Genomic DNA, 18,971 nt, shown 5'->3' with positions numbered 1-18,971 from the left:
AATAATAAAACGAAACGTGCATATCTAGGCAGATCTCAATTGTCCAGAAACGTATAGTCTTGCTCATTTAATTGAGTTTAATAAACTGATAATTATGACTACATGCCGAGAGTCCTCGTAGAAAAGACAGTGTCTTGACTATGTCTTTTCTTTGATGAGTAAGTTTCTCACCGACCTTACCGTGTAGGGGTGTGATGTCTTGGGCAGGAGACTCTTGGAACTGTTTTGACAACTCTTGGGTTGGGTCCGACTACGCCCGGGCTGTCAAAATCAAAACACATACCTATCTTCAAATATGTTTACATCTATAGATTAGTGTTATATCTACCTTTATATTACTTTATAATGTCACAGTGTATCGCATTTAAAGAAAACGGGTCCGTTAAAGTCAAACACTTTTACTGTATTTTCTTAAGAAAATCTCTGTCAGAACTGTTCGGTCCGACTTGGCCCGGGCTGTCAAACACAAGTCAAACGCTTTTGACAGAGACTATGTTGAGAATGTCGAGGGAAAAGGGATTCACTTTTAACACCTTGTTTTCTTTACATAGGGCGATCTTAGACACTATAAAGTGGTATATAGGTAGATATAATACTAATCTATGGATTTAAAAACATTTGATGATACATCTGTATGTTTAAAGTTGATTTCGACAGCCCGGTTCAAGTCGGACCGAAAACTTGTGAGACTGTTGAGAGTATGAGAAGAGGTCTACTTCAACCAACGTGTCTGCTTTAAACACGATGAACAGTGACATTGTAAAGTGGTATTTACTTAGATATATAAATATCCTATAAATGTAAACGCTATGCCGACAGATTGGAATTTGTATCACGACAGCTAGAAGTATTTGATACGTTTCACATCCTATTTCGCTTAACGATTGCTCTTTTACGTGTTACCTAGATCAGCGACGCTTACACAGAGCTCCACTTTCTGGGTTTCAAGCGATTTACTCCGAATCACTTAATTATGGTGCACGTTTTTGGTTTGTGATTGTTCATTAATGTCATGTGTGTATGTTACATTAATAATATGTAGGTATGGTCGCCGATAACGGAATAATTAGCCAATAACACTTTGGCCCGTCTTGACCCGGCCCGGCCCGACTTTTAGGCAATCCCCTTCTTCAAGTAGCTTTCCTATCAATATTCTCATGATAACTCATAGGAACTGTTCCAAGAAAGTTAATATAATATAAATAAAATCAGAACACATAAATTTATTATCGGGTAATCGTGAAGATATTGTTCTGGATCAAATGACAGTGGCACTAGCAACTGCGCCACCATCCTTGGAACCATCTGTAAATATAAATTCATAAGTGGCCTAAGTGTTTCGTAATTGAATGTATTCTTGTTGGTGAATTAGTTGATTAGTATCTGAATTCTTTAATTTGGTTAATGTAAGTTCTACCTCTGGCTTTACCATTTTTCAAGGAGGCGATGAAAACAGTTGAGAGGGAGCTATATCTTGCAGTTTGAGTTAAGAAGCAGATATGGCAGACTGGATTCTGATTCCGAGTGGTGGAAAAAGAGATGTTTTCTTATCGTAAATATCTTCGTAAAGAGGATTTAAGACGCAATTAAAAGCTGGATTTGATTGTTGAGAATATTATTTAGTGATGCATTTTAAAGATAATTTCGTACAGCGTTGTTTAAGAGAAGGTTCATTCGCTTCGACTGTTGATGGGAGAAGTTCTAAAGGCTTCAGGGGACACGGGTGGCCCAGTCGTCTAAGGCGCCGCGATTCGCTGTGCAGAGTTGCGTCCCTTAGGCGCGCCAGAAACCTACGATTGTGGGATCGAATCCCGGATCGCCCTGATTATGTTTCTAGGTTTGTCAGCACCATACCCGTGCTCGTGGGTTTCACTGAAGTGGTAAACGTCTGAGACCTGCATCACTTCGGGCTTTCCTCCCACATTAAGCTGACACGCCGTGATATGACTGGAATACTTTTAAAAGCGGCGTTAAACCCAACTTAAAGGCTTCAAGGCAAAGCCTCAGGCCCAGATGATGGATAGTATCTAAATTTAGTTCTTTTTAGATTGCTTTTGCAGGCTCCACCATAGACGATGGAGCCGTAATCGGATCATGACCGGTACAAGTGTAAGAGGGTTGTTTGATCCCCACCCCACTTAGAATTAAAAACTGCTTTCAATAAATCGAGTGTCTTCAGACATATAGCTTTAAGGTTTTTAATATGTGGAAGGAATGTTAAATGGCTGACGAAAATAAGACCCAAGACCCAAGGCCTCTTTTACAACATTGATAGGGGTGCCATTTAAATACAGTTCAGGGTCCTTATGTGGCAAAACAATGCCCTGCGGGACACCCTGCGAGGTAAACGACCTCTCAAACCAAACTCATGTTAATCCTTTAAAATGCCATGCTTCTAGGTGGTATCGGAGGCTTCCTCAAGATCAAAGAAAAATTGATACAGTGTTGTTTATTAACAACAGCATTTTAACAAAGGATTCTAATCATACTAAATGATCAATAGTATTTCTGTTTTTGCGGAAACCACACTGAATATTAGAAATAAGATTGTTAATTTCCAAATACAATACTTATCGAATATTCACCATTCGTTCCATGGTTTTGCAAAAGCAACTTGTTTAAGATATAGGACGGTAATTTGATGGATCTGTATGATCCCGACCAGGTTTCGGCATGGGGACTACAATGGCATTATGCCACGAAGGAGGAAAATTCCCTGAAGTCCATATTTGGTCAAAAATATTTAAAAGTGTCTCAAGACATGACTAAGGCACATGCTTAAGTAACTGATAATGGAAATTATCATCACCCGCTGCAGTATCATGAGCTTGCTCAAGAGTGGTATGTAGCTCATGCAATGAAAATACTTCGTTGTAATCTTCACCATTATTAGAATCAAAGTTAAGTTTTTTCTTTTCCTCTTGTTTCTGATATTTCTGAAACTCAGGGACATACTTTGTCGATGAAGAATTTTCGGCAAGAGTTTCGCCAAGTGTATTTGCAATATCTAATTTATCAATCTGTCACCTTCTTTAAGATGGTGTACAGAAGATTTTGAACCTCTGCCTTTTATTATTTTAACCATGTTCCACACCTTTGATATGGGTGTACATGAATTAAGTTTGGAGACATAGTTCCTCCAAGATTGACCCTTATTTTGTTCATTAGCACGTCGTGCCTTGGCACTAGTAATTTTAACAGTATTCAAGTTATGAATTGTAGGATGTCGGCGAAAATATTTTCACGCTTTCTTCCTACACTTTCTTGCTTGTGTGCAATCATAATTAAACCATGGTTTACGAATTTGAGGATTTGCAGAGGACTTTGGAATTGTTTTGTCAGCAATATCATTGAGTTGACTCGAAAATAACTGGATTGGATCAGGTACATTTGTGAAATTTTCAGGTTGTAATATATCAACACATAATGTTTCATACAAGGACCAGTTGACCTTGCTAAAACTCCATCTTGATGAAGGTGGGTCATCATCCGGTGTTACAGCTTTTAAGATAGTAGGAAAGTGATCACTTCCTCAGAGATCGTCATGCACAGACCATTCAAAGTCATTGTAAATATTTAAATCTATGAGGGACAGATCAAGGGCAGAATAAGTTCCAGTGGTAGTTTGGTATACAATTTCGTGCACAATTCAGGTTTAAACAGTTTATATACTGACCAACAAACGTTCCTGTGACATTGAATAAGATTTAATGCAAAGTTATGTTTTTTGCCAAATCTGAAACAATTTCCGTTCGCAACAGAAAAAAAGACTCCTGTAAGTGTTCAAATGGTTCAATTTGCCATTCTGACTTCAGAAAATGCCACATTTCATAAAAAAACCCCATGAACATGCCAAAATGTCAATTTACAATTCAATAGCGTGTGTGTCCACCTCAAGTTGCGATGCAAGCAATACATCTTCGTCTCATGGAATGGACCAGGCGTCGCTCAAAGTCCAGTGGGATATCTGTCCATATCTGCTGGAGCATGTTTCGAAGTTCCTGGAGTGTCTGTGGAACACGTGGTTGGCGTCGAAGGCACCGATCCATCTCATCTCACATGTGCTCGACTGGTGAGAGATCAGGGGAGCGAGCCGGCCAGGGGATGACATTCACGTTGTTTTATTGAAGAGAATCCTGAAAAGTCGAGCAATATGAGGCTGGGCGTTGTCATGTTGAAAGGTAATGCCTGGGTCATGACGCCGCAAAAAACGGTGGAATAAAAGGGCCTAGGGATTCTTCTTGCAGTCACTGTTGCTGGCTAGAATCGATTTCGTTGGTGGGTTGTTCGAATCCAGTTGTCTCGTCGATTATTGGTTACGCATCGCCTGTCACTCCGAGGATGGTCTCTGACTGCATTCGTCTGTTGCCAACGTTGCCATAAACACCAAATGGTCTTTCTGTGGACGTTAAATTGTCTTGCAACATCACGTTGACTCGATCCTGCTTCAAGTATACAAATGGCTCACAGACGCTCATCTTTGCACAGGCGTGGCATTTCGTAATGTTGAATAATTGCGTAATTTTGTTGTTTTTCTGAGTGGTTGTTGTCAGCACGATGCTAAACAATGCATATGGAATCCCGTTAATATAATGTTTTTATACTCATTCTTGGGTAGTGAAATGCATGGGGCTTGCATAAAAGTCAACTTTTGCATAGAGTGCAGTCTTTTCTGTAGCAGTTACGTTTTTGTGACTTGATTCCATACATGTACTACAATATTGAAAACCAAACTTTACTTGTTTGAAAAATACACAAAAATATTGATGTCTCAGGAAATTTTGTTGTTGAGTATATATGGAGAAAAAGTACATCCGACACTTACCTTGATAGAATTAGAATCTCAGTTGTAATTAATTATTATCAGTTCAAGGGATGCAACTTACAAACTTTGTTTGCAATATACTGATAAAATAGAACAAGCTTATCAGTTGAAACGCGGGGTTTTAATGTTTACATCCAAACGCTTGTAACGCCCCGGTGACAGGCTAAACAAACGCCTGGGTCTAAAGATTGTGTGAAGCAAGCACCTAATTCCTGCAACATGCATTCTTTTGTACATAATTTTTTCTATATTTACTATTCTTCTTTCATCTTATTTCCTAAAAGATTCTAAAAGTACAAATTGAAAATGTACCCATCGTTTATGTCTTTGCACGGGTGACACATCTCGCTGCCAGTCGTGAGTATCGTGACTGGCGACACTACGTCGACGATGGGGCGAGCTATGACGTCACTGTGACGTGTCTTGTTAGGAGCATGGCATAGTTTGGCGCTCGACTGCTTGTGCTGATCAAACGGTAGTGACGATACTAGGCCTACTGTAGCTAAACCCTTGCCATCCCTACTGTGAATGAGTGAGTGAGAGAGTGAGTGAGTGAGTCAGCATGCTTCATTTACTAGACAGAATCTGAGTGAGTGAGTGAGTGAGTCAACATGCTTCATTTACTAGATACTTCCCTGGACGATGCAGTTTCACCGTCTAGACAGAATGTGTGTGAGTGAGCATTAGACAGAATGTGTGGGAGTGAGTGAGTGAGCATGCTTCATTTACTAGATATTTCCCTGGACGATGCAGTTTCACCGTCTAGACAGAATGTGTGTGAGTGAGTGATCGAGTGAGTGAGTGAGCATACTTCATTTACTAGATATTTCCCTAGACGATGCAGTTTCACCGTCTAGACAGTGAGTGAGTGAGTGAGTGAGCATTAGACAGAATGTGAGTGAGTGAGTGATCGAGTGAGTGAGTGAGCATGCTTCATTTACTAGATATTTCCCTGGACGATGCAGTTTCACCAGTGAGTGAGTGAGTGAGTGAGTGAGTGAGTAAATGAGCATGCCTCGTTGGCTGTGCTTCACTGTAGAGTCAATAACGCCACTGTTGGCTGTGCTTCACTAAACAGTCAATAACGCCAATGTTGACTGTGCTTCACTAAACAGACGAGTCAATAACGCCACTGTTGGCTGTGCTTCACTAAACAGTCAATAACGCCACTGTTGACTGTGCTTCACTAAACAGTCAATAAATGCCACTGTTTGCTGTGCTTCTTTTAACAGTTAGCAACGCCACTGTTGGCTGTGCTTCACTAAACAGTTAGCAATGCCACTGTTGGCTGTGCTTCACTAAACAGTTAGCAATGCCAATGTTGGCTGTGCTTCACTTAACTGTCAGTAATGCCACTGTTGGTTGTACTTCACTAAACAGTCAGTAATGCCACTGTTGGTTGTACTTCACTAAACAGTCAGTCAGTAATGCCACTGTTGGTTGTGCTTCACTAAACAGTCAGTAATGCCACTGTTGGTTGTACTTCACTTAACAGTCAGTAATTAAATTATTTTTTCTTCTTCAGTAATATTTGTTCATAAGATAAAATCCATCAAGACGGTTGTTGTGACACGTGGAATCGCTTATACCTCAAATCATCGCCCCTTATCCCCCGTGCTACCTCCTCCAAACCACCCCACCCCAAACACCCCTCTCTCTCTTTCTTTCTCTCTCACTCCTCTCTCTCTCTCTCTCCCTCTCTCTCTCTCTCTCACACACACATACACACACACGCGCGCGCCCCTTATCGCCCGCGAAACAACAAACTCGCAGCATATGCAGACCATTTATTGGTTACGAAATAACATTTAGTGTAGCTATTTCATCCCCTCCCTGCATGTCTTTCATTTCTGGGCGGCTGGGCGAAGCTGTTCTATAACAGAACGGGACCAGCCATTATCTTCTGTAAGATAGCACTGACTGCATCAGGGAAGCCAATCTGGAAGATGTTGGAAGGTCTCGAAGCAATTAGGTGGATTGTGGAATTGGCATCTACTTCTGAGATAGCAACAACAAATACCTCAGCTTTGGCTTTCAGATAACCAATACTGGCAGCAATGGCCTCCCGGTCCTCCCTTGGAGTTTTGTGGAGGATAGGATAGGAGGGGATCAGAGTGTGGACAACATGACAGTTCTGAAGGGGTATCCATCTGGGTATGGTTGCTATCAGAGTTTTGAATGGGTGCACATCTCGGTCTGGACGCCAAAACAGTTTTCAGGTGGCGAAAATCAAAGTGTAGACAACATGACACTTTCGAAGGATTGAAAATCAGGTAGTGGTCGCAATAACAATTTCAAAGATGCGAAATTCTGAATGTGGCTACCAGGATAGCTATGAAGGGGTCAGAATCAGGGTATTGTCTCTATGACAGTTTCGAGGTCAAGGTCAAAGTCATTGTGTGGTCATCATAACAGTTTCGCAGGACTAGAAATCAGGATGAAATCGCAATGACAATTTCAAAGGTGCGAAAATCACAATGTGGTTACAATGACAGCCTTGAAGGGGTACAAATCAAAATGTGGCAACCAGGATAGTTTTGAAGGGGTCAGAATCAGGGTATTGTCTCTATGACAATTCCGATTGCTTGAAAATCAAGGCATGGACGCCAAAACAGTTTTGAAGGGGTGAAAATCAGTGTTCGGTCACTGTGAGAGTTTCGAAAGGGTGAGAATCAGGGCGTGGTCACCATAAAAGTTTTGATGGGTGGAAATCAACATATGGACGCAGAAAGAATGAGGATGTGAAGATCAGGGTATGCACAACATGACATTTCGAAGGGGTAAAAGTCATGGTATTGTCGCTGTGACAGTCTCGAAAATTCTGGTACGGTCTCTTATACAGTTGGGAGGGAATGAAATTCAGGGTGTGGTTGCCATTACAAATTCGAAGTTTTGATAATCAGTGTGTGGTCACCATAACAGTTTCGCAGGGGTTTAAATCACGATGTAGTTGTATTGACAATTTCAAAGGTCCGAAAATCAGAATGTGGTTACCACGACAGCTTTGAAGGGGTACACATCAGGCTGTGGTTGCCATGAAGTTTTGAAAGGGACAGAATCAGGTTATTGTCTCTATGCAGTTTCGAGTAGGTGCGAATCAGGACATGGTCGGTGTGACATTTTCGAACGCGTGCAAATCTTGGTATGGTCGCAAATACTGTTTTGAGGGGGTGAAAGTCAGGGTGTGGTCGCTATGAAGGTTTCGAAATCAGTTTCTTGACCACATGACAGTTGAAGGATTGAACATCAGTGTGTGGTGGCAATGATGGCACCACAGGGATGCAGATGAGGGCGTATTTGCCACGACAGTTTCAAAGGTGTGGAAATCAGGGTGTGGTTGACTTGGCAGTTTCAAAGGGAGACAATCATGTAGTGGTCGTTATGACAGTTTCAAAGTGTTGAAAAATAATTTTTGGGACACCATAACGCTTTTGTGGGGGATTAAAATCAGGGTGTAGTTGCCATGACAGTTTCGAATCTTTGAAAATCAAAAGAGTTTTGAGGGGGTGAAATTCAGGGTGTGGTCGCCGTGACAGTTAAGTGGGCTGGAAATCAAGGTGTGGTCACTATGTAAGTTTGGTCATGTAAAAATCAGGATGTAGTTAGCTATGACAGTGTAGCTTGGTTGAGAATCAGGGTGTGGTCACGATGACAGTTTAGAGTGAATGAGAATCAGGGTGTGGTCACCATGTCAGTTTGGAGGGGGTGAGAATCAGGGTTTTGTCGCTATGACAGTTTAGAGGGACTAGCATCAGGCTGTGATTGCCATGACAGTTTCAAGGTGGTCAAAGTCAGGCTGTGGTCACTGTGACAGTTTCCAGGCACCAAGGTGAGGTTAGGTCAGGTGTAATAGGGTTTAACGTCGCGTCCAAGATGTTTGCACTTATATAGCGACGTGCATGTACAGGTGTGTGTTTGTGTGGCTGCTTTTACTAGTCCGGACTGATGCCGATTTATAGTGCTAGCTCACCAAGATACCATGCCCCAGTTTACCATGAATACACCACTCAGACAAAGTATACTGACTCCGAGCCGACCAGTCCTAGTTTTAGCCCCTTAATGCCGAGCGCCAGACAGGGTAACAACAAGTACCATCTTTTAACGTCTTTTGGTATGACGCGGCCGGGGATCGAACCCCGGACCTTCCGCTCTCCGGACGGACGCTCTACCACTAGACGGTCTCCAGGGGCCAAGAATCAGGGCGTCATTGCCATGACAATGAGAATCAGGGTGTGATTGCCCAGTGATGATAGAGTGAGAATAGAACTGTGGTCACTATGCCAGTTTAAGGGGGGAGGGGTGGTCGTCCATAACCCTGCAACCATCTTCTGCTGCAATATTCACAAATGCAAAATGTGTACCTTTCATGTTACTGATGAACAACCAAACAATTGTAGAGCTCACCCCACGTTCCTGCAAGTTGTCTTTATCATAGAATATTTTATGCTAGTGCGATACCACTGACAAAAAAATTCTCTGAAAATTTCATTTATACAATATCATCAGATTAATTCTGTAGCAATATGTGCTTGAGACAAAAATACTCACACGCAAAGGAAACGCAGGTAGTTTTAAGCAAATAGCTAACAAACACGGAACCATAAATTAATACGAGTTTTAGCATGTAGTGAAGCCTGATGGTGTTATCAATATGTTTGGTTGCATTTTGGAAGCCCCGAGTAAGAACGCAACATTAAAAACGAATGACCAAAACGCACCATTTCAATGAATGTGTGGGTATCATGCACCCATTTCTCGAGAAATCGAAAATGCACGAACTGTCACGAACTGTAGTGGGTATAAAACTGTGGCCGATTCTTGGACCTACCACTCCTTGGTCAACAATGCCACGCCTAACTCAAATTCAGAGAGACCAGGCTGTCGGTCGTTTGGAAGTTGTAGAGTCTGTCCAAGATGTTGCCCGTCATTTCAACGTTAACATAACCACAATTTACCGTCTCCTGCATCGATACAATGCTACACAGACCACAGATGACCTTCCTCGGAGCGGTCGTCCTGGGGTCACCACAACACGACAAGATCGGCAGATTACCCTTCAACACCAGCGACATCCGTTCCTAACTGCAAGTGAAAGTGCTCGACAGACCATAGGAACACATGATCGACACATTAGCCGGGACACTGTGATCCGACGTCTCCGTTCCGAGAACCTCAGATTTCGCCGACCAGCACGTGTCGTCCTGTTCTCGAACCACAGCATCGACAAGCACGACTTCAGTGGGCACAGGGTCATCGCAATTGGCGTCATCGTGAGTGGAGGCGTGTCATCTTCTCTGATGAAAGTCGCTTTTGTGTCTCCCATGCAGACGGAAGAGTCAGGTTTTGGCGGCGTCGATGTGATCGTTTCGCTGACAGAAACGTTGTGCAAAGGGATCCTTGGGGTGGTCCTAGCGCCATGATATGGGCAGGGATGGACTTAACGCGAGACTTGGACCCATGTGCTTTTTGAAAGTTGGTCAAGGTCGGGGACACGGCGTCACTGCTCAGCGGTATAGTGATCAGTTGCCAGAGCTACCATGGCCTTTCTGAAACAACACAACATCCGTGTTCTACCGTGGCCAGCCCTCAGCCCTGATCTGAACCCCATCGAACACTTGTGGGATGAGGTTCAAAAGCGTCCGTACAATGTGCGCCCAGTCCCTACAACTGCCGATGAACTACGCAAAGCTGCTCTGGATGTGTGCAGGAGGATCACTAGGGCCTTCACAAATCGTCTGATCCACTCAATGTACAGGAGATGTGTAGCGGTGATCAAAGCTAATGGTGGTCACACCAGGTATTGACTGACATTTTTGGTGTTGACCGGAAACTGTGTAAGCCCTTAACATTTGAAAAAACAACAATTATGTCATCTGCCTTTTAATCCATTAAACTGTCTTCAGTCATATTTTGCCCTATTAGTATTTCTTGTCTTTACTGTTGAAAATAGATAACATGTATACTGCATACTCGACTTGCGTTTCTTTTGCGTGAGAGTATAGTTTCCGTGACCATGTCAACGTTTGTTGTCTGTGACTTTATACCGCCATCAGTCTTCTTCAGTCCTTTCGTTGGTAGGGAAGATTCACTGATTCAGCCACAGGCCCAATAATACTGGCTGACCAATCAACTGAGTAGTTTCCAGTTCGGTCTCTGGACCTATGATGATCCTGTAAATCCTGATTTTTTTTTAATATCTTGTGCACGCGGGGAAGTGAATGAGCATTCGGGATTGGCAACTCGTCCAGAATGCAAACCATTAATAACTGTATGAGTGTTCTTCTTATTTGAATTAAATTCAACCAGGATGACTTCTGTTCCTTTTCACAGCACAACTTGATTGATTGCCGTGAGATCAACAGGATCGCAGGAACAAGACGGGTCAGTGTTGTGAATATGACAATGCTGAAGTACTGATAATCTTTTATGGTAGGTTCGAATTGCAATGAAAGTTGAGAAGCCCGGAATGCCAGCACAAGACCATGGTAGTAGAATCATGAATATGAAGACATTCGTAAATTGAAATGAGCACTCGCTGAGACATTAGGAAAAGCACGATTACATATTGATATTGCCAACTTTTGGATAAGGGTGTAAAGCTAGTTTAAGAGGATAGAGACAGGTGACTGGTACCACAGTAGCTCCACATAGTGTTCTCAGTGCGTCTACTTTACCCATGTTTGTTTTTGAGAGCAATTATCCCATTCCTGCTGATAATAATTAGATGTATTGGTAAGAAAAAATGTTAAATAGATATCCTCTAACGTTTTTCTTGACAGCAGAATTTGAAAGTTCTGGAGCAATAATCACGGGATTTTTCTTGCTGTATAATATTATCTACATGTTTATGATTTGTCAAGTAGCCACCTTGCTGTAAGATTGGACCAAGGTGTTCGTTCGATACCTCTGTTATTTGAGTACCTTTCAGGTTTTGGCTTGGGTTAGTTTTTACTTTTTGTTTCAGTTCTGTCTGGATTAAACGTTACTTACCATTCATACATCCATATGGAGATCCTTTCTCTGTCAGCATTACTTGCTGCTAGGTTAGGATCATCGACAATTATAAATAATGACGTACAGTCTGCAAAGAGACGTATGTTACTGTCTATATCGCCAACGAAAATCATTTATAAAAAAATGAAAAATGCAATGGTCCTAGAGTGAGTGAGTGAGTGAGTGTGGTTTAATGCCGCTTTTAGCAATATTCCAACAATATCACGGCGCGGGACACCAGAAATGGGCTTCACACATTGTACCCATGTCGTGAATCGAACCCTGGTCTTCGTCGTAACGAGCGAACGCTTTAACCACTCGGCTACCCGACTGCTCCCCAATGGTCCTAGAACTGATCCCTGTGAAATACCTTCAATGAAAGATTCTAACTGTGATTCTTTACCGTTTAAAACCACATTTGTGATGTGGTTGATTGATAACCATCACACCGTGTCATGTTAAATGTTATAGATAACAGGACCGAGATACATATTGCAAAAGCTTGTAATTTATATAGAAGCTGGAAACGTAGTAGCTGGATTAATATTTTTTAAGTGCTTCTCCAAACTCAGGAGCCCGGGAATTATCATTCTTTTCATCTTTATTTATGCAGTATTTATGGTTTGGAATTCTTTCTAACACAGGTGACAACTTGACTTCGAAATTGTTTAAACGTATTCCAATCCGAGGGTTAGACTCTCTTTTTTTGCGGTTGCGTTAACGCATTAAGCAACGGATAATATTTTTCTTACTTCTTGCGTAATAATTGTAATGGCATATAAACATCATAGTTTTTACAAAGTATTGCAGTGAATTCTTTAACTGCATTATCAACGCAATTACTATAAATGTACTCGTTCCAGTCATTACAATTTGAGATCTGCTGATATGCCATCAACATCAATTATTTCAGTTCATTTAAATTTTATTATGCGAAACATATTGGATGACCGAATGTGTGGTCTTGGCAATGTCAAATTGTCTGACAAAGTAACCCAGACATTACAGGCATACAACTATTTTTTTGTGCTATGTGACACCAGATGTGACTCATGTCAAAAACAACTATTATTGTAGAAATATGAAACGCCCTATGCTAGAGAATAACTGTTTCGATTTTCAAACGAAACAGATTCCATTTGGCGTAATAGGTAATCAAATTATATAAATGAATAACTTCAATTCAATGATGATGCCAGGTGTTCGCACAAAGGGTAAGTCTTTGCCTCAGATGAAGTTGACGCAACCGCAACCGTAAGTTCTTAGAATTCTTGATTGCAAGCTGGGACCTTGTCGATATATAATATTCAAATTGTATGGACATATAGAACGCATTTACAGAGTGTATTGAACGGTTTCTTCACACAAAGTTATTTCAATTGGGGACTTTCATGCCCAGACATATAATCTATGCGAGTACGAAATTCTTCACGAATACATAATTATAGTATTTCATTTGAATATTGATGAACTTAACGCTGAATCTGTGTTCCATGAACTTAGGTTGCGTCGCGTGAGAGCAGGACAAAACATAGGACAGAACAAGAATAAAGAATGGCTTTAAACCTATTGAAATCTGTAAAAAATTAAATCTGTACAAAATAAATTAATGGCAGGTTAGGAAATGATAAAATGATAGGTAAAGCTACTTGTAAAGATAAAAGTGTCTGATTCTAATATAACTGACTAATAACCTCTCTTTTCAGACGTGTACCGCCCACTCACCCGTGCACTGCCCACACACCTTTAAATTTAGTGCAGTCAAAACGTCTGTAATTAATACATGTTGGCTGGTTGGCCCCGCACTATATGACTGTGGTCTGTAAATAGTCGAGTCTGGACCAGACAGTCCAGCAATTGAAATCATGAACATCGATCCACGCAATTGAGATACGATGACATGAATCAACAAAGACAGCGAGCCTGACCAGCCGATCCCGTCAGTCGTCTTTTACCACAAGCATAGTCGCCTTTTCCGGCAAGCATAGGTTGCTGAAGACGTATTCTTTCACGGATCAATTTATACATGTAAAGGCCTACCGTGCATCTATACAAATGCTGCTAACGGACTTCAACATTACAACCTTGATAAATCGTATATATACGTCAGAAATATAAATGATGAACAGAAAAATAAATTGATGAAGACTGTGCACGGAGCACGAACAGGTCACGTCGACCCGTCGAGCGTACACAGACTCGCGAATGAAATTGCGCACGAACTTGTTAATGCTGCACGAGCAACATTCGGAGTCAGAGAAACCAGTGTCAAATACAGACAACTTGAAAAGGAATAGAATCTAAACTACCCCGTCCGAAATTTAATAAAGCAAAACGGCGTCTTAAAAAAAATCGAAAACAGAATTTAATAAATTGACATATCACCAAGAAGCAAAGGCTGACAAGAAATGTATGGATAAGAGTATACGCACAAATAAAAACAATTCAAATAAGACTTTTCGTCAAAACCTTCACCACTCGCCTAATGAATTTTGGAAGATCCTAACAAAATGTAAGAAAGAAACAAATCCGAAAGCTCTTGTACTTCATTATTTTGATATTTTAAAAAAAACCAACTTAAATGAAAACAAAATCGATGATACTGAATAAGAAGAACGTGCAGCTACGACATTGGTGTATGAGTGAAACATCTTTAACGATGATGTAACGACTGAAGAAATTACGGAAGCTGCAAAGAAACTTTAAGCAAATAAGGCTTCAGAGCTAAATTTTGTCGAGAATGATCATGCTATAGATAGCATTGGAGTACTTTATTCAGACTTTTTTAATCTTGTCAACTCATGTAGGGTAAACCCTGAAACGCCGCTGTCGGAAATTATAAAACCTATCTTCAATAAGAAAGATGATCCATTGTGCGTGCATAGATTTACAAAGGCATTTGATAAATGTCTGGATAGTAGGACTGTGGTCTAAAATGGAAAACATTGGAATTGAGGACTGATTTCTAACTTTTGTTTAAAATATGTACAGTAATATTACAACACCCATGCAGCCAAATGCGACTCGGATGTCAAACCCGTCGCAGCGCATTGAAACTTTGCATGCGGGTAGACCTTGACCTCGCGGACACGTTTTCACCGTCCTTGACCCCTCATCACTTCTGGGGGCGGAGATATGGGCCGCCAAAGTCGGCTGTAACATTGGCTCCAAATCGAAAAATGTTCGGTTCAGAATGCTCCACGTGACCTGAGGAGTCGTCCTGCAAAGTCTGAGACTCCTACGGCGATATGACCTTTTTGGTCCAAATTGCGCCTAAGTCCAACACCCATGCAGCCAAATACGACTCGGATGTCAAACTCGTCGCAGCGCATTGAAACTTTGCATGCGGGTAGACCTTGACCTCGCGGACACGTTTTCACCGTCCTTGACCCCTCATCACTTCTGGGGCGGACCTATGGGTCGCCAAAGTCGGCTGTAACATTGGCTCCAAATCGAAAAATGTTCGGTTCAGAATGCTCCACGTGACCTGAGGAGTCGTCCTGCAAAGTCTGAGACTCCTACGGCGATATGACCTTTTTGGTCCAAATTGCGCCTAAGTCCAACACCCATGCAGCCAAATGCGACTCGGATGTCAAACTCGTTGCAGCGCATTGAAACTTTGCATGCGGGTAGACCTTGACCTCGCGGACACGTTTTCACCGTCCTTGAACCCTAATCACTTCTGGGGGCGGAGCTATGGGCTTCTTAAAATTTGTCCGATTTTGATGATTTTGACCACCCCGGGGCTGGCGAAAATGAACAATTTTGGCCAGAATTTGTTCACATCTTAAAATTCCAAATTTTAGGCTCAAAATAGACTTTTGAATATCTGTTGACACTGTGCAGACGACATTGGGAATAAAAAAGATTTGCTCGATTTTGATGACTTTTGACCAACCCCGGGGCTGGCGAAAATGTACAATTTTGGCCAGAATTTGTTAACATCTTAAAATTCCAAATTGTAGCCTCAGAATAGACTTTTGAAGATCTGTGGAGACTGCGCAATCGACATTAGGAGTGAAACAAATTTGTCCGAGTTTGATAATTTTTCACCACCCCGGGACTGCTGAAAATTCCCAATTTTGGCAAGAATTGTTCACTTCTTAAAATTCCAAATTATAGGGTCATAATTCTATTTTGAGGCTATAATTTTGAATTTTAAGAAGTGAATAACTGTGGAGACTGCGCAATCAACATTGGGAATGAAACAAATTTGTCCGAGTTTGATGATTTTGACCACCCCGGGGCTGGTGAAAATGCACAATTTTGGCAACAATTTGTTCACTTCTTAAAATTCCAATTCTAGGCTCAAAATAGACTTTTGAACATGTGTGGAGACTGTGCAAACGATATGGGGAATGAAACAAATTTATCCGAGTTTGATCATTTTTCACCACCCCGGGACTGCTGAAAATTCAGTTTTGGCTAGAATTTGTTCACTTCTTAAAATTCAAAATTGTAGCTAGGAAATAGACTTTGGACATCTGTGGAGACTGTAAAGTTGATATCGGCATTGAAACACTTTTGTCCAATTTTGATGATTTTTCACCATCCCAGGACTGGTGAAAATGTACAATTTTGGCCAGAATTTGTTCACTTCTTAAAAGTCCAAATTTTAGCCTCAAAATTACACTATTGATAATCTGTGGAGACTGCGCAAATGATATGGGGAATAAACAAATTTTGTTCGATTTTGATGACTTTTGACCAACCCCGGGGCTGGTGAAAATGTACAATTTTACCCAGAATTTGGTCACTCCTTAAAATTCCAAATTGTTGCCCCGAAATAGACTTTGAACATCTGTGAAGACTGTGCAATCAATATGGGGAATGAAACACTTTTGTCCGATTTTGATGATTTTGACCACCCCGGGGCTGGTAAAAATGCACAATTTTGAATAGACTTTTGAAGATATGGGGAGACTGCGCAATCTACATTCGATGATTTTGACCAACCCGGGGCTGGTGAAAATGCACAATTTTGGCAAGAATTTCAAAATAGAGTTTTGAACATCTGTGGAGACTGCGCAAACGATATGGGGAATTGTTTTGAATAGTTTTAATGACTTTAGACAGGTAAGAATGGGAATCGGAGCAGTTGTTGAAACAAAGTCATTTAGTTCCATTTGATTCAGTTCGAACTGATAGGAGTCATTACTATTCACCAGTCGGGAGAGTCCAAAACATTTCTGATGAATGAGTCGTATCTTCTGATCTGAAGCGCCAACCTGATGTCGAAGGTGTCTTTTTATATTTTGCTCTATGTGTCGTTCACATAAAATGTGTGTGGAATTTGGGAAACAGTTTCGGAGGGCCTTGATCAAGTCCCCTTTCTTCATCAGGTCCAATTACCAGTTGTTTTCCTTCTGTCTGAGTTCCCCCAAGATTGGAATCTAGATGTGCCTGTATATGTGGAAAAAAAATGTGTTTGTGTCCACACAAACTCGGCGGTAGACTTTCTTGATTTTCCGTGAATGGCACAGGACTGTAAAATTTAAATAAAACGATTTGAGGGAATCTATAATGTTAAATCTCAGCAGCATGAATAAACAGGTTGAATACTATAATTCACATTGACGACAATGAATGCATAGGGATCGTTTGATCGGGGGGGGGGGGGGGGGGAAACAGAAGCGCCTTTGAGCAATTATTGACTGGAATGTTTTTGCATTGGTTATAGTCTGAAACAACTACGGTACGTCCATGAGCTTTCTACTGTTCGATAGGGAACCACGGACACTAGGGAAGCTCATCTTTACTTGGAATGACAGATTAATCCTCCCTGGTGGACACAAGAGGCGCTATTATGTCGACTGGTGTACGGTTGACTGAATCGGGACTCAGAGGTGAGGAATGTGAAAAATTAGACGGTATTCGTGATTCAAGGGAGGAGGGGGTTGGCACCCTCATTAACGACACTTTATCATAATTAATACAAGAACACAACTATACACTTTATTATTAAGTATCAATCTTCCAAACGCTTATACCAGATGCTACCCGACGTTGCCCGGACCCTCCCTGGTGTTGCCTGCATGGACGCCATAGTACGGGACATTTAAGACTCAGTGAACCATCTTGGGCCACGCATGAACTTTCGAAAACGTCTGTATTTCAATATTACTTATGAAATATTATACATAATATGAGACTATAAATGTAAATTATTTGTTCCAAGTTACGACCACCACGTCAGTTCGAATGAAATGAAATCGTATTCACCATTTAAGAAGAATAGGGGTGTGTAAAAATGTTTTTCTAGCTATATGTTATTTTCTATCATTAATACAAGAACACAATCATAAAGAAAACACTTGATTATTTAGTATCATTCTCCCGGAAGCTCCCTGGCGTGCCCCGATGCTCCCGGACATTTCCGGACGCCCCCATATGTTATTTAGTGGGATCGTGTGATGTAACCTGAACCCAAACCGCTTCCAAGACCTGCACAATAAGTGTAAAGTGTAAAGTATCTGGCAGTAATTGTGTAGAGGTAGATGGTAATCATGTGGAACGCGCTCGTCCCCCCCCCCCCCCCCCCCCCATGGCAATATGTAGCCATGTTTCGGAAATATGGAAATATATACAACACCATAATCGTGAAGTTCAGCATTGATTACATCAATTTTACCTTGTAGACTACAGACATTGATATGAACAATACTTTAATCTGAATACTCATGTCCTGGATGGGGATGTATATCTCCACATCATAATAATAATAGTAACGCTAACTGAATACCTCTGATGCCAAAAGTACAGCATAACAAAGTAAGAATGTAAGTATTGCCATCCAATCCACAATTAGCATTACTGAGTACCTTCAGATGAAATGCCCCAATCCTTTGACAATATTGTGCTATATCAACTTCCATGATAGATTATGTCATAGAGATTATCTTTGTCTGAAAAAAGGACTGGGTGCAATGTGGCAATGATAATTACAATATTATTCTGCCAAAATGACTGTAAAGCCTGATTATCTCTTTGAGGTCTAACTAAACATGCATACTCCCTACTGCATAGGTACTCTTTGACTAGCGCTAAATCATCATACAACAAATATATACTTGCTTTGTGTCTACAAAGCCAAACACAAAAATAAACAAATACAGGAGGTAACCCAGGAGGCATGAGGTCATAAGTTAATTCA

This window comes from Haliotis cracherodii, unplaced genomic scaffold, assembly GCF_022045235.1.
Source record: "Haliotis cracherodii isolate W230 unplaced genomic scaffold, xgHalCrac1.p SCAF_21, whole genome shotgun sequence".
Taxonomy (NCBI): Eukaryota; Metazoa; Mollusca; class Gastropoda; order Lepetellida; family Haliotidae; genus Haliotis; species Haliotis cracherodii.
This window is presented reverse-complemented; position numbering follows the sequence as displayed.